This window comes from Somniosus microcephalus, chromosome 9 (assembly GCF_052327205.1).
Source record: "Somniosus microcephalus isolate GS21.2 chromosome 9, FLI_Smic_1.0, whole genome shotgun sequence".
In the NCBI taxonomy this organism is placed as follows: Eukaryota; Metazoa; Chordata; class Chondrichthyes; order Squaliformes; family Somniosidae; genus Somniosus; species Somniosus microcephalus.
The window spans coordinates 210255924-210271877 of record NC_140995.1 but is presented as its reverse complement, the minus strand read 5'-3'; positions in this window follow the sequence as shown (position 1 = coordinate 210271877).

Sequence of the window (15954 nt, the reverse complement as noted above, 5' to 3'; positions counted from 1 at the left end):
AGCAATTTCAAATCACTTTATCTACCTTGGCCACTCTGCAGGCTTCCTGAAACCAGATGTATCTGGTGGATTCAAGTGGAAATAAGTCATTCCTTTGAGCTTTTAATATCTTCCGCTACCTACTCCCAGGCCTCATCTTTTCCAAATCCTTCTCCTTTCGGGTCTCTGGCCAACTCATTCTCTGTTTCCAGGCAATTCTTTTAACTAAATCTAGATACTGAAGGGCTGTTTCCCCTGGTTGGAGAGTCTAGAACCAGGGGTCACAGTCTCAGAATAAGGGGTCGGCCATTTAGGACTGAGATGAGGAGAAATTTCTTCACTCAGAGGGTGGTGAATCTTTGGAATTCTCTACCCCAGAGGGCTGTGGTTGCTCAGTCGTTGAGTATATTCAAGACAGAGATCGATAGATTTATGGATACTGAGGGAATCAAGGGATATGGGGATAGGGCGGGAAAGTGGAGTTGAGGTAAAAGATCAACCTTGAGCAAGCAAACTCTCTAGCTTCATTAATACCTCATATTATTCTCAGTTAAGTATACTGTGTGAGACACAGGCCCCGATTTTAAAGGGGAAACAATCCCCAGCCAACAGTTGGGTGGGGGTCTCTGGAGGCATTCGGGGGGGGGGGGTTGGGGGGGGAGCCTGGGGCAAGGGAGGCCCAAGGCTCCTGCTCCTCCTGACCCACAAGGAAACCTAAAATTAATTGTTTGAGACTTGCCTGCTGGGCCTCCTTTGGCCCACGATCCCCCTCCCGACAGGCCTGGCCTGACGGCAAAGCCGCCACTCAGCCGACTCCCCCGCTCAGGCCTCCAACTAAAATTGCAGATCGGGCCCGATCTGCATACTTAAAGTAGGACCCCACTGCCATCCTGCGGGTGTCCTGCTTGCCTGCTCAGAAGAGCAGGTTAAAATCACGGCACGGCAGGGAGGCAGCGTGATCAGAGGGGGTGGGCGACAAGGCCAATTTTTAACTGCTTGATCCCCTCCACCCACCCACCCACCCCAGCCTGGTTTCTGCCAGTCAAGGGGAGTTAAAATCAGGGCCTTAGTCTTATCAGACAATGTTAGGAGCAAGACTGACAGTGCCTTGAAGTAGAACCTTTTGTCCAAGTGCTTGGACTCTAGTTGGCATTAGTTATTTATGTCATGAAACTAAGGTTGACTGATGACAGGCTCAGAGGAAGTGATTAAAAAACTGGAATTAGAAGGCGTTAAAATATCTCTCTCTTTTGCAGTACTGTATTAGTATTGAAAGAAACAAATGGGATCGAGTTAGTAGAAGGGCCTCTGACTGAATAAGTGAAATTCCATTTTCATTCCATAATTTTCACTGGTGATTTGGGGAACCCATTGCGCAATTTCCTTTGTTTACAATTAGGGCCATTGATTTAAATTAATTGAATGGGATCTTTACTGGCCATTTGGGTATTGAATTAGGCAGTTTTGTCCATTTTCTTGTGAAAATCATAAATCGTTAAGAACTAATGTACATACAGTACAAAGTTGCTTATAATCAGATCTGTACATAAAACAGGAATGGCTTTACAATTATTGACTATATAAGGAAGATTTTCTTTGATAACGCTCCTGTGAAGAGCCTTGGGACATTTTTACTACATTAGTATAAATACCATTTGTTGTTGTTGTTGGTGTGCTTGGTCCACAAAAACAGACAGGCTTGTTGGGCTTAATGTCCTTTTCTAGTTCCTGAATATTCTTTTATTTCAAGGGACAAGACTGGGACCCAGTGTCATAATCTCATACATCAAAAAAACTGCCAAACTTCCTCATCTGCATTTCAATAGGAATTCTGCATTCTTGCTTTTAATGCTGTTCAATGTTTCTGATATGAAAGACTAGCAGTTCGCCTTGCTCTAGTACACATTCAGCAGTAATGACAGTTCCTGTGTTACAATTACAGTCATTAATTTGAGAAGCAGCAGTGATGCCTGAAAAATGTTCTCTCATATTACAGAGAAGGTACATTTTACTGGCATTAATACACCAGGAACCTGATATTCAAAACACTTGCAACTGGGCCACTTCATTTCTGATGTGTATTTGCAATACAGCTGTAAAATGCTGATGGATTCACTTTGCAATGTAGAATAGGATTCCAAGAAGGGTTGGTGCTAAGGAAGGGGGACGTACTGGTGTTCCTTCTTTTTGTGATACGTTACTATGCTATCTGATGAATAAGAAAATGAGCAGTAACCGCATTTTAATTATGGAAAGATTCCGAATGAAAAGTTACCATTGAGATACCCCGGAAAGACTGAAGTTTGTTCAACAGACTATGGAAACTTGACCCTTCCCCACATTTCGGGCTTCCAGGTCTAAATTCAAGGTGGAATAATGGATGCACTGCACCTGCCTACTCACTGGTCATTGGCAGCTAAATGAGCCCATTACACGACACGGCTTCCAGTGCCAGCTTGGCTCAGTTGGTAGCACTCTGAGTCAGAAGATTGTGGTTTGAGCTCCACCCCAGAACTTGAGCACCTATTCTAGGCTGACACTTCAGTACTGAGGCATTGCCAGATGTCCTTTGGACGAGACAATAAACCGAAGACCCATTTGTCTCTTCGGGTGGAGGTTAAAATCCTATGGCACCTTTCAATGAACAGTTAGAAGTTCTCTTGGTATCACAGCCGATGTTCCTCCCTCAAACCAAGACCGTCAAAAACAGATTAACAGGTCACTTATTTCATTGGTGTTTGCGAGATCTTGCTGTCTGCAACATAGCTGTCCCTTTCAGTTGCACAATAATCACTTTAAAGTGCTTTGGGGTGTTTCTGAGAGTCATGATAAGGCACAATATAAACATGAGAGCTTTGTGGGGGTGGGTGGTGGCTGAAGTGCGGCTGGATCAGACTTCTGCCTGACAATTGGGCCATGGCCTTAAACTGCAGGGATGGAACCAATTCAATGACCGGAGCAGGCGACACATGCCTCTAGAGGTGTAACAGAGAAGCCTGCTTCTGCTCCACTGAGAAGGCTGGGGGGTGACCAGATAGAGGTCTTTAAGATAATGAAAGGGTTTGATAGGGTAGATGTAGAGAAGATGTTGCCACTCCTGGGAGTGTCCAAAACTAGAAAGAAAAAAAAGAAAGACTTACATTTCTATTGCGTCTTTCATGACCACCGGACGTCTCAAAGCGCTTTACAGCCAATGAAGTACTTTTGAAGTGCAGTCACTGTTGTAATGTAGGGAAACTAGAGGTCGTAAATGTAAGATAGTCACGAATAAATCCAATAAGGAATTCAGGAGAAACCACTTTGAGAATGCTACCACAGGGAGTAGTTGAGGCACATATTGTAGAGGCATTCAAGGAGAAGCTAGATAAGCATGTGAGGGAGAAAGGAATAGAAGGATATGCTGATAGGGAAAGATGAAGTAGGGGTGGAAGGAGGCTTGCGTGGAGCACAACCGCCGGCTTGGGCCAGTTCGGTTGAATGGCCTGTTTCTGTGCTGCAGACTCGATGTAACTCTATGTAATTCTTCTGGGATTGCCATTGGTAGGCCCAGAATGCTCAGCCCAGAGGCTCTGGGTGGGACCAGAATTTGTCAGTTAATGGGTTCTTTCTTTCTGATCTAACCTCAGATGTACTTCTGAAAGTTCTGTGTATACTTCATAATACGTAGTAAATAAATACCTAATTTGCATCTAAGCGGTGACAGGGAAGAATTGGAATATGTGAGTGAACGTCTCAGATGGTTGAAAGGTTTATGTACAGATGGGTTTCTCTTTTATAAGGCATAATAATGTTAACAACAGTATTGATGGATTAAAGAGCATTTTGTATGAATTGTACTGACAGGTGTATGAGACCATTGTGACAAATAGGGACATTTCTGTTGTTATTTTATATATTTATTTCTCAAAAAAATAGCTAAGGCGCCTCCTTCTTCATGAAATTTCAAAATGAAGGGCTGGAGGCATGCTGTGTATGGGGCAATACAGAGTGTTGATTGATCAGAAAATTAGCTCAGAAAAGGGTTTTGCGCTGGGTGCGAATTGAATTGTACACTGGCAGGACCTTGCTGGATGCTGGAGACTCAGTCAATGTGTAATGAATTGCCCATTAGTGCTCAATGTCCCCCCCCCTTTCCTTTTGTTTCTCTCTCACACCTGGCAGCTATCTCTTACCCTGCCAGTACACTTCACACCTAATCTCAGCCTATTACCATCTTGTCTAGCTTCGAACACCTTTTATTGTCTCTTTTACTGCTTTTGTTTCTTTTACTTCTTTTGTCCGATTGCAGCCCTGCCTTCGATCTATTTTCTTTTCTTTCCAGTTTTGAAGAAGGGTTCGACCCGAAACGTCAACTCAAATTTCTCTCCACGGATGTTGCCTGACCTGCTGAGTTTTTCCAGCTTTTTCTGTTGTCATTTCGGATTTCCAACATCTGCAGTGTTTTGCCATCGTACTAGTGTTTGGTTCACTGCCACACCTCTTCTAGGAATGCCTACCTTGAAGAAGTTCTGCTCTTCTCTTTGACGGGATCTCCGTTTGGCTCTTCAACCTTGTTTATCTTCATTACTTTCAGTTTCCCTTCTCGTGTTTGATCAGGTATCTGCCAAGACTCGTTTTCACAGCCACATCATTTTCCTCAGCAACTGTCTCCGGTTCCGACTTATTCCACGTGGATTCCAACTAAACTTCCACCCTTCGTGCTTCGGATCCACCCAGAATTACAAATATCTCCAAGATATTCATCGTTCCTCGAACTACTGCTCTCGCCGTATCCTGAGATCCATGCTCAACGCCATGCGGCGCCACATGAACACTCTCGACCTCTCTCTTCAGCAACACTGGCGCACTCTATCTGAAAGCTGTCCGGGTCCACAGTTCCATTTCATCCTTCGACTCATCCGACGCTTCAACAAAAAACTTTTTTTCTTCCTTTCCGATGTCAAGGATCGCAAGCTTCATCAACTCTTAGACACCAACGCCCCTCCGGAACCTTCTTCCCCTTCACTTTCCTCTGACCCCCCTTTTCCCAATCTCACCCCCTGCCGTGTTTTCACTATCCCCTCTGATCTTCCACTCTCTGACCCTGAACCATCAGTCCTCAGCAAAGGCCTGAGCTTCATCCCCTTACGCCCCCACCTCAATGAATTTCGAGCTAGGCACGATGTTGAGCTCTTTTTCTGCCGCCTTCGTCTCCGTGCCCACTTCTCTGGCCAGGCGTCTTCCCCCCGCACAACTGACCCTTTCTCCCGCTTGCAGAATTCCCGTTCAACTTGGACCCCTCCCCCTGGCCTCTTACCCTCTCTAGATCTTTTCATCGCTAACTGCCGCCGTGACATCGGCCGTCTCCATTTCTCTGCTCCCCTCACTCACTCCAACCTACCTCCCTCTGAACTTGCAGCACTCCATTCTCTTAGATCCAACCCTGACATTGTCATTAAACCCGCTGACAAGGGCGGTGCTGTTGTTGTTTGGCGTACTGACCTCTACCTAGCGGAAGCTGAACGCCAACTCTCCAACACCTCCTCCTACCTCCACCTGGACCATGACCCCACTACCGAACATCAAACCACCATTTCCAAGACTGTCACTGACCTCATCTCCTCTGGAGACCTTCCCCCCGCTGCCACCAACCTCATAGTTCCCCAACCCTGGACAGCCCGCTTCTACCTCCTTCCCAAGATCCACAAACAGGACTGCCCTGGTAGACCCATCATTTCAGCCTGTTCTTGCCCCACGGAACTTATCTCTTCCTATCTTGACTCTATCTTTTCTCCCCTTGTCCAGTCTCTTCCCACCTACATCCGCGACTCTTCGGACGCCCTCCGCCACTTTAACAGTTTCCAGTTTCCTGGCCCCAACCACCTCCTTTTCACCATGGACGTACAATCCCTCTACACCTCCATCCCCCACCACGATGGCCTGAGGGCGCTCCGCTTCTTCCTTGAACAGAGACCCGACCAGTCCCCATCCACCACCACCCTCCTCCGCCTGGCTGAACTTGTTCTCACATTGAACAACATCTCCTTTAACTCCACTCATTTCCTCCAAATCAAAGGTGTTGCCATGGGTACCCGCATGGGTCCTAGCTATGCCTGCCTTTTCGTGGGCTATGTGGAACAATCTTTGTTCCAGTCCTACTCGGGTCCCCTCCCTCACCTCTTTTTCCGATACATTGATGACTGTATCGGTGCCGTTTTCGGCTCTCGCCCCGAACTTGACAATTTAATTCACTTTGCCTCCAATTTCCACCCTTCCCTCACCTTCACATGGTCCATCTCTGGCTCTTCCCTTCCCTTCCTCCGTCTCCATCTCTGGGGATCGGTTATCGACCAATATTCACTACAAGCCCACTGACTCCCACAGCTACCTGGACTATGTAGTGTATGTACCCGTCTACCTTTAAGGGAACTATTGAATGTAACCGTTCGCCTTTAAGAGAACTACTTTAGGTGTGGCACTATTTGTTTGGCTTCTGTATACTGTAATACCGATAGTGACCACACCAGTATATAAGTGTTGTGGCAGGATTGCTGGGGCAGATTCGCCCGGACCTTCGAATAGTAAAGACCTGTTTTGTTTGTTACTTCTGAAGTCTGTGTATTTATTAACTGCACAACCCACAGACTTTACAGTGGCGACGAGTCCGATCGTACCCTGCGGCAAGATTACCAAAGCAAGAAGAGCGTCGAAGAGAGGCAACCGCCCTCGTCGTGCTGCTGGAAGAAAACACGAGGCTGCAGCAGGAGAAAGGTGGAAGACTTCAGCAACAAAAGCTTCCATTAGCAACAGGCACTGACTACCCTTCTACCACGGTGCAGAGTGAGCCGATCAGCAGGGAACAAGGCGGCCGAAGAGACTGTGAGTAGGGGAAGGTGTAGAAGTATCCGGAGGATAAGGGCAGAGCACTCGACCTCGGTCGAGGGGGAGCTGTGCCGGCCAAAAGTCGGGTCCAACGGCGTCGGGTGACAGCCGGACCGCGATCGGCGGGAAAAATCCAGGCAGCGACCGCAGCCACGAAGCGCTGAGCCTGCGAGTAGGCGCGGGAAGAGAAACCCAGCCGCAGCCGGGGAGGGAAACACCGGTCTGCGAGAGGGCTGGGGAGGCGAACGGGAACCGTGCGGGTGAGAGCCGGGTGCAGAGAGAGAGACTGCGAGGAGCCAGTCCAGCGGCTGAGCTGTTCTCCACCAACGGGGTACTCAGAGCCGGCAAAACCGAACGTGCGGGAGTGGGTGAGAGACACAGCCGAAAACGGGGTGAGAGACTGCGCGAGAGCCAGTCCAGCGGCTGAACTGTTCTCCACCAACGGGGTACCCAGGGCCGGTAGCACCGAACGTGCGGGTGAGAGAGCGACAGAGCCGGGGACGGAGAGAGAGACTGCGCGAGAGCCAGTCCAGCGGCTGAACTGTCCTCCGTTAACGGGGTGTACCCAGCGCCGGTAGAGCCGTGCGGGCGGGAGGAAAAGACATAGCCGAGTAAGGGGAGCTGTGCGGAAGCCAGCCAGCGGCTGAACCTGTCCGCTGTGGGGGAAGCGTACCCCTTCCACCGGGAAGAAACGCGGGAAGCCGCCATTAGGCGGAGAAGACGCCAGAAGCGGGAAACCGCCATTGAAGTGGGCGGGGCGAGAAAGGAAGAGCGGTAAACCGCCATTTTCGCGGGAAAACCGCCATCTTGATTGACATACCGCCATTGAAGTGGGCGGGGAGAGAAGGAAAGAGCGGGAAACCGCCGATTTCGCGGGAAAACCGCCATCTTAGAAACAAACAAATAAATAAGAATACTTAAAGAAATACTGGTGCTGCTCCCAAGGGAAGAAAAATGCCTAAGCGAGGGAATATTAACGACTTTAATTCTGAAATAGAAGACTGGGCCACGTACGTGGAACGCATCGAGATCTATTGTGAAGCCAACAAAATAGAGGAAGACGACAAGGCGATAACATTGTTAAACTCGATGGGCGCAAAGACATACGGGCTCTTGAAGGATTTACTAGCACCAGCTAAACCGGTGGATCAGTCTTTCGAAGAGATTGTGGTTATTCTGAAGGACCACTTGAACCCCACACCGTTGATGTTGGCTGAACGATTCAAATTCTATGCAAGAACGCAACGGAAAGACGAAAACAACGCAGAATACTTGGTCGAACTGCGTAGGCTAGCGAAATACTGCCAGTTCGGAGGGAATCTGACAGAGGCACTGCGAGACAAGTTCGTAGGCGGATTGTCCAAGGAAGGGACGCAAAAGCGCCTACTAGAAGAGAACGACCTTACACTTGACAGGGCTGTCCTTATAGCCGCATCACACGAAGCCGCAGCGAAAGGAACGGCGGAAATGCAACTAAAGGCGGCGGCGCTCGGGGTGGACCAAATTACCTCGAGTACAACAAAATGCTATTGTTGTGGGAAGACAACACACGACCAGAATCAATGCTGGTTTAAGAACCAAGAATGTAGGAAATGTGGCAAACTGGGTCACATCGCTAAGGTATGCTGGTCAGGGAAGAAGACCAACAACCAAAGGAAGCCATCACAAGAAAAGTACAACAAGGTATACAAGGGGGCTGAGAAGAGTTCAGACGAACAGAATCCAGACTCAGATCCAAACGGCCAGGAGCTGGGTAGTCTGAGTATCCACCATGTGAGTAAGGAAGCTGACCTACAAACTATCTGGGTCATGCTAAAAATAGCTGGAGTCCAAGTGAAAATGGAGTTGGACACTGGATCAGCTGTATCAGTCATAAATCGAGGGGATTACCACCGGCTATTCTCACACATACCCTTAAGAGATACCAAGTTCGTATTGCAGACATACACGGGGCATAAAGTATACCCCATGGGAAAAATAAGAGTCAAGGTGAGAGATAGGGGTAAAGAACACCCAAGAATGAACTTGTATGTACTACATGAGGGAGGACCACCACTTCTAGGACGGGAGTGGATCAAGAAAATAGACATGGAATGGCACTACCTACAAGCAATGACGAGTGAGGACTCGGTGCAGACAAGCAGCTCAGACTCTGAGCCGGAAGACGATAAGTCCAGCCCACGTATGAAAAACAAGGTTAACATGAACTCACTGACTAAGGTTGGAAAAACGATGGCGTGCATAAAGACAGAGAATTCTGAGTCTGTTCAAGTCACAGACATATGCATTACGGAGGAACACCGAGCTCGAACTCAACGTTATTTCAAAGTACGACAACAATTCGAACAATTAAGTTACCGTCTCGTACAAGAGATGAAAACAATGAAAAAGTTCTATGACACCGAATGGGAGAGTCTGGAAAGACAACAGAACCTGCTGGCTCAAGCAGAGAGCGACCATAGAGCCATCGTGACCAATTACCGATCACACCTCCCTTATGATGTTCAGGAGTTAGAATATTTGCATGATCTAGAGATACAGCATAAAGGCAAACCACGCTACACTGAGGATTTTGTTCTGCAATTGGAGACGGAGCTAGTGCAGGCAAGGTTAAGAGAAGCTGAATCGCAGTGTGCACTTAAAGAGATGCAGAAAAAAATCTTGGACATGGAAAAGAGAAACGCTTCTTTACCTGATGTGAATAATGTGGCCATGTTGCAAGAGGAGCTTATCACTCAGTTAAATGAAAATAAAGGGAAAATGACTGAGATAGACTGCAAGAATAAAGAAGATTTGATGGCAGTGAGACTTCAAGAGGCAGATAGCATAGCAGCCTTGGCTGAACTCCAACAGGAAATTGCGAAAGAAGCAACTGAAGAGGAATCTTCAGGAAGCCGGGATTTTATTCCAGTTCTTCTCTACGACTCCTTACAAGCAGAGTGTGAGAAGTGGAAAGAACAGTATGAACAGGCCCAGGCTACAATTCTGGAGGGGATTAACTCGGCAACCTCCGAAAAGCTAGTTTCAGTAGAAGCATATGAACAACTAAAGGTTGAACATGAGCAAGAAGTCCAAAGGCTGCAGGAAATTCTTGATGAGCTCAAGGCCAAGGCAGACTCATCGGTAGAAGTTCCATCCATAGATGAGAATTTAGCGGTGAAAGACATGGCAGAACATGAAAGACAAGATGTCCAAGAACTCATAAAAATATTGGAGGAAACCCAAGACAAATATGAGGCGGCAATGACCGAGGTTCAACGACTTGAAGAGCAGAGTCAACTGGGAATCCTTTCAGTGGAAGGGAAGGAAACTGTAAGAAACACAGAGACTGTAAGAATGGGCTCTGAACATGAGCTTGGGAGCATCAAGGCGCAACTTCTTCGAGCGCTTGAAACCAAAGTACAAGAGGAAAGGAAGGTGAAAGCATTGGAGGGAAAGGTGGATGAAATGGTGAAGACTCTGATCCACAGAGTCCCCGCGGAAGAGTTAACGGTCAGCCAACTCCTTCACATGCTGAGAGACAAGACTCCACAATGGGAACACGAGCTTCAATCTGCAAAGGGAAGGAATTCGGAGCTCCCAAAAGTTACGGAAATAACTGAGGTGGCAACACAGATTTTGTGTTACAGTTTACTCTATGAAGAGTTCGTTGAATCACGTCAATGTGAACAGAAGAATGTTGAAACAGCTGCTTCAGTAGAAGGATTAAATAGCCTGATACCGCAATCCCCGGTGGAAGGGAAGGTATTGAACTCACAAATGAGGTCAGTAGTGAAGGAATGGCAGACAACCCAGGAAGAGCGGGATGAATATGAATGCATGAAGAAGTCTTTTCAAGAAAGATGTCTAGGGAAGGAACCACCGTCAGCTAACGTCCAGATGGGTGAGGAGGAAGAAGAAGGCTCTCTCGCTGGCCTAACTCAGAACGAACCCGAATATTACCATGACCTGTTGAGTGACACTGAATATTCCGAGGATGTGGTCTGCCCAGCTTGTGATGAAAACTCCCAAAGTGCTGAAATCCGGAGGAAGCACTTAAGGTTTAAGGAACATAGAGAGTTGGTGGCGCTACAGCTGGCAGCCAAGAAAGGAGCTCCTAGAGTTTCAAAAAGGCAGAAAAGAAAAAGAAGAAGCAGAAGATAATAACTGTCTAAAATATTAGCACTTCTACCATCTCAGGCGGAACACTACGAAAGGAGCTAAATTAGTTGAAAAACTGGAAAATGTCAAGACAGCCAGTTGGTTGTAAAAGTCCGCACTGCTGGTTCAACAGGACGAAAGTTCAAGCTGTTATGTCAAGAAAAGGCTATGGAGGAGTCACGCTAGCCAGGTGAACCGGCTACACCAAAGAAATGTTGTTCGGAACGAGTCAAGATCAGAGACTGAATCTATGAACTGTTTCCGCAGAGACTGAACCTGTGAACTGTTCCCACCGAGATTATATCTGTAAATTGTTTTATATGACATTGACTCCACCGAGATTATATCTGTAATTTGTTTATAGGAAGTTGAAGATATGTATGTTTAACGGAGACTCTGTAAGTAATAAGCTAAAAAGGGAGGATTGTAGTGTATGTACCCGTCTACCTTTAAGGGAACTATTGAATGTAACCGTTCACCTTTAAGAGAACTACTTTAGGTGTGGCACTATTTGTTTGGCTTCTGTATACTGTAATACCGATAGTGACCACACCAGTATATAAGTGTTGTGGCAGGATTGCTGGGGCAGATTCGCCTGGACCTTCGAATAGTAAAGACCTGTTTTGTTTGTTACTTCTGAAGTCTGTGTATTTATTAACTGCACAACCCACAGACTTTACAGACTACACTTCCTCCCACCCTGCCTCCTGTAAGGACTCTATTCCATTGTCCCAGTTTCTCCGTCTCCGCCGTATCTGCTCTGACGATGCCACCTTCCACACCAGTGCTTCAGACATGTCTTCCTTTTTCCGCAACCGAGGATTCCCCTCTACCGTGGTTGACACAGCCCTCGACCGTGTCAGTTCTATTTCCCGCACTTCTGCCCTCACCCCTGCCCCTCCCTCCCGGAACCACGATAGGGTTCCCTTGTCCTCACCTTTCACCCCACCAGCCTCCACATTCAACGGATCATCCTCCGGCATTTCCGCTACCTCCAAAGTGATCCCACCACCAAACATATCTTCCCCTCCCCTCCCCTTTCAGCATTCCGTAGGGACTGCTCCCTCCGAGACACCCTAGTCCACTCCTCTATCACCCCAGCCCTTCCCCTTCGCCTGGCACCTACCCGTGCAAGTGGAGGAGATGTAACACCTGCCCCTATACCTCCCCCCTTCCCACTGTCCAGGGCCCCAAACACCCCTTCCAGGTGAAACAGCGATTTACTTGTACTTCTCACAATCTAGTATACTGTGTTCGCTGCTCACGATGCGGTCTCCTCTACATTGGGGAGACCAAACGCAGATTGGGTGACCGCTTTGCGGAACACCTCCGTTCAGTTCGTAAGGGTGACCCCGAGCTTCCGGTCGCCTGTCATTTTAATTCACCGCTCCATTCCCACTCGGACCTCACCGTCCTTGGCCTCTTGTATTGTTCCACGGAAGCTCAACGTAAACTCGAGGAACAGCACCTCATCTTCCGACTAGGCACTCTGCAGCCTTCCGGACTCAATATCGAGTTCAACAATTTCAGATCATAACCTCGGCCCCTATTACATTTTTTCTTGTAATTTTTCCACTCCTTTCCCCCCACCCCCCTTTCCTTTTGTTTCTCTCTCACACCTGGCAGCTATCTCTTACCCTGCCAGTACACTTCACACCTAATCTCAGCCTATTACCATCTTGTCTAGCATCGAACACCTTTTATTGTCTCTTTTACTGCTTTTGTTTCTTTTACTTCTTTTGTCCGATCGCAGCCCTGCCTTCGATCTATTTTCTTTTCTTTCCAGTTTTGAAGAAGGGTTCGACCCGAAACGTCAACTCAAATTTCTCTCCACGGATGTTGCCTGACCTGCTGAGTTTTTCCAGCTTTTTCTGTTGTTATTTCGGATTTCCAACATCTGCAGTATTTTGCTATCGTAATCATCCTAATGCCTGCTTGGCAGCATTGACTTCAGAGGCTGTTAAACTGTGCAAGCTAGAGGAATTCTCCAGGAAGCCTGGGAAGTATTGGAATATTTGAGTCTAGAGGTGACAAAAGCATGGATAAGGGTTTCAGCAGATTACATAGAATTACATAGAATATACAGCACAGAAACAGGCCATTCGGCCCAACTAGTCTGCCCTGGTGTTTATTCTCCACGAGTCTCCTCCCATTCTATCTGACTCATCTCAGCCTTTCAGCATATCTTTCTATTCCCTTTTCTCTCATGTACTCATCTAGTTTCTTTTTGAAAGCATCTAAGCCATTCACTTCAACCACTTCGTGTGGTAGCGAGTTCCACATTCTAAGCACTCTCTGAGTAAAGAAATGTCTCCTTATTTCCCTATTGGATTTATTAGTAACTATCTTGTATTTATGGACCCTGGTTTTGGATTCTCCCACAAGTGGAAACAATCTCCATAGCTACCCTGTCCATACCCATTCATAGGGCAGGATTCTCCCTGCAGAGGTGGGATGGCGGTGGGAGAGCTGGTTGGCAGGTTCCGGTCCCTCGCCCCTCTGCAGCCGCTCTCTGAAAATTATTTTCCGTAGATTGGCCTTGTTAAGCCCACCCTGCGTAGTTCCCGGCCAATTAATAGGAAGTGGGTCTGATGACGACATTTGATGACGCATCATCAGCCAGTTTCCTTAAAAGGACCACGGCCACATTGATTTTGACAGTTGTGCTGTCAGTGTTCTACAGCATTGAGGTGCTGCAAACACTGACAAGCACCGCACAGAGGTGCGCGGCTGCACCCAGGCTCAAGCATGACTCCCTCCATAAGCATATGGAGGAAGTCACAGCACTGAGGGAGGTTCTCTTCCCTTCCCATGGGCGGAAGAGACCTCCCCAAGACACGAATGCAGTCTGGTTGCACATTGCACAGGAGGACACAAGCAGGGATGTCGTCAGGAGTCCCTGGCTGCAGTAGCGCCAACCTTTCAATGATCTCAGTAGATCACGAACGTTACTGCAAAGCCACACTCAACCTCACCCTGCTGTGCCACTCATCACATCCTCATCACTCTGCCTTCCATACCCAACTCCTGCATATCCTTACTCACACCAACTTACCTTGCACCTCCACCCATCCCTCTCTATCTACACTATCACTTCCCCATCTCACTAGCTACCGCTCACACGCACCCTCATCATAGTGCAATCATACCAACTAACAACACACAAGGGTAGCCACTTGGGTGTTTTATGCAATGTTCATGTAAAGTTTTTGTTGATGTGTTGTCAAACATTGAAACCTTAATTTTGAACACTTTGCCTTCTTGGACAGATCTATGTGCACCTTTGGAAGTGGCTTAGTGAGTTACAGTGAATGGTGAGATATAACGGTACCCCCTGCAATGGTGATGAGTGTGAACGGAATGGCTTGGACATTGTAGGGAATCTTCATGATGTTGGTGTGGGCTGGTGCCAACCTGGCACATCATGTGGCAGCCAGGGTGTACAGCATCAAATGAAGTAAATCTGGCCATGGTGAGGCCATCCCTGGCCTGGACAGCAATGTGGTTGGGTGCTGATACCCTGTGTCCTGTGCAGCATCAGTTAATTGCGCAGAAGATTGGTGATGTTGTTGCTGATGTTGGACTGCCTGGTGATGTTGGTGTTGGGGCTGATCATGGAGGGATTCAGAGGACCACGGTGAGATTTTTTCAAGGGCACCGATGTTGCTGGAATAGATGGCAGCTGGGGTTGAGATGGCAGAAGCGATCTGTCAATGGTGAGAGAGCTTGCTCCAAGGAGCTGACAGTCCATATAGAGTTAACACCACACACTTACAGCCTCCAGACAGATCAAATCTGTCATCCAAATCCTGAAATCAGACAACTCTGACATTTGAAAGTGAACAGATGTGAGAGTTCAACTTTTATACTGCAGTTGCAGCTGTGAACTATGCAGCTCGCTGCTACTCCCGACATACTTATCTGACGTGATTCCCGAATGTCGTGAAACCTGTTTAAAATGTGGGGGAAAAGGAAAAGGCTGTCCAAAAAGCTATTGACAAGCACTTAACAAGGAGTTAAGGGTCTTAAATCCCTCACCTGCCGCTTGGTTTCGGGTCTATTCTGAGATCGCAGACCCGACACTCTTGAAACTCACACGGAAGCGGGATCGCGGTGGGTTGTTAACCTGCTGTCAATCATTTTGAATTTAACAGCTGACCCGCCTCCGAACCCACCCTCTGAGTGCCGGCAAAATCACAGCCATAATTTTTAGACCTCTACTAGGTCACCTCTAAGTCCTCTATTTGCTAAAGAAAAAAGCCCCAATCTGTTCAATCTTTCTCGACAGCTGTAATCTCTCAGTTCTGGTGCCACCCTTGTAAATCATTTTTGCGCTGTGTCATTTTAATAGTATGGAGACCAGAATTCTGCACAGTACTCTAAGTGCAGTCTGACCAGGGTCATATACAAGTTTAACATAACTTCACTACTTTTGTATGCTATACCCCAAGAAATAAATGGCTGTAACTATTTGTAACACCAAAGTTCTGATTGGTCCGCTTGGAGGACAAGACCAGATTTCTGATTGGTCGCCTTGGAGGACAAGACACAACCAGCAGTTTATCTGGAATGTGTAATTCGATCCTGCCTGCTTGAGTAATCAAGTACTTTGCAATGTGTAATTTGAGCCATTTATTCTGACTGCGAGGCTCCAGACAGAGCTCACAGTACTGCTTTCAGAAAACAGACAGGGCTCACCCTCACGGGCTAGGACCTTCTCCCACCACACAAACAAGTTCCTGATTCCCCCCCCAACAAATTCCTGACCACCCCCCCCCCCCTGAGTTCCTGACCTTCTCCCCCAACAAGATCTGGATCTTCACCCCCCTACCCATCGGGTTCCGGACCTTTGCCCCTCCCACCCTGCCAACAAGTTCCTGACCCCCCCACCACCCCGCAAACTGTTCCTGACCTTCTCATCCCAACCCCGCCATAGATGGGGCATTGTATGTGGGTCAGGGATTGTTAACAGGT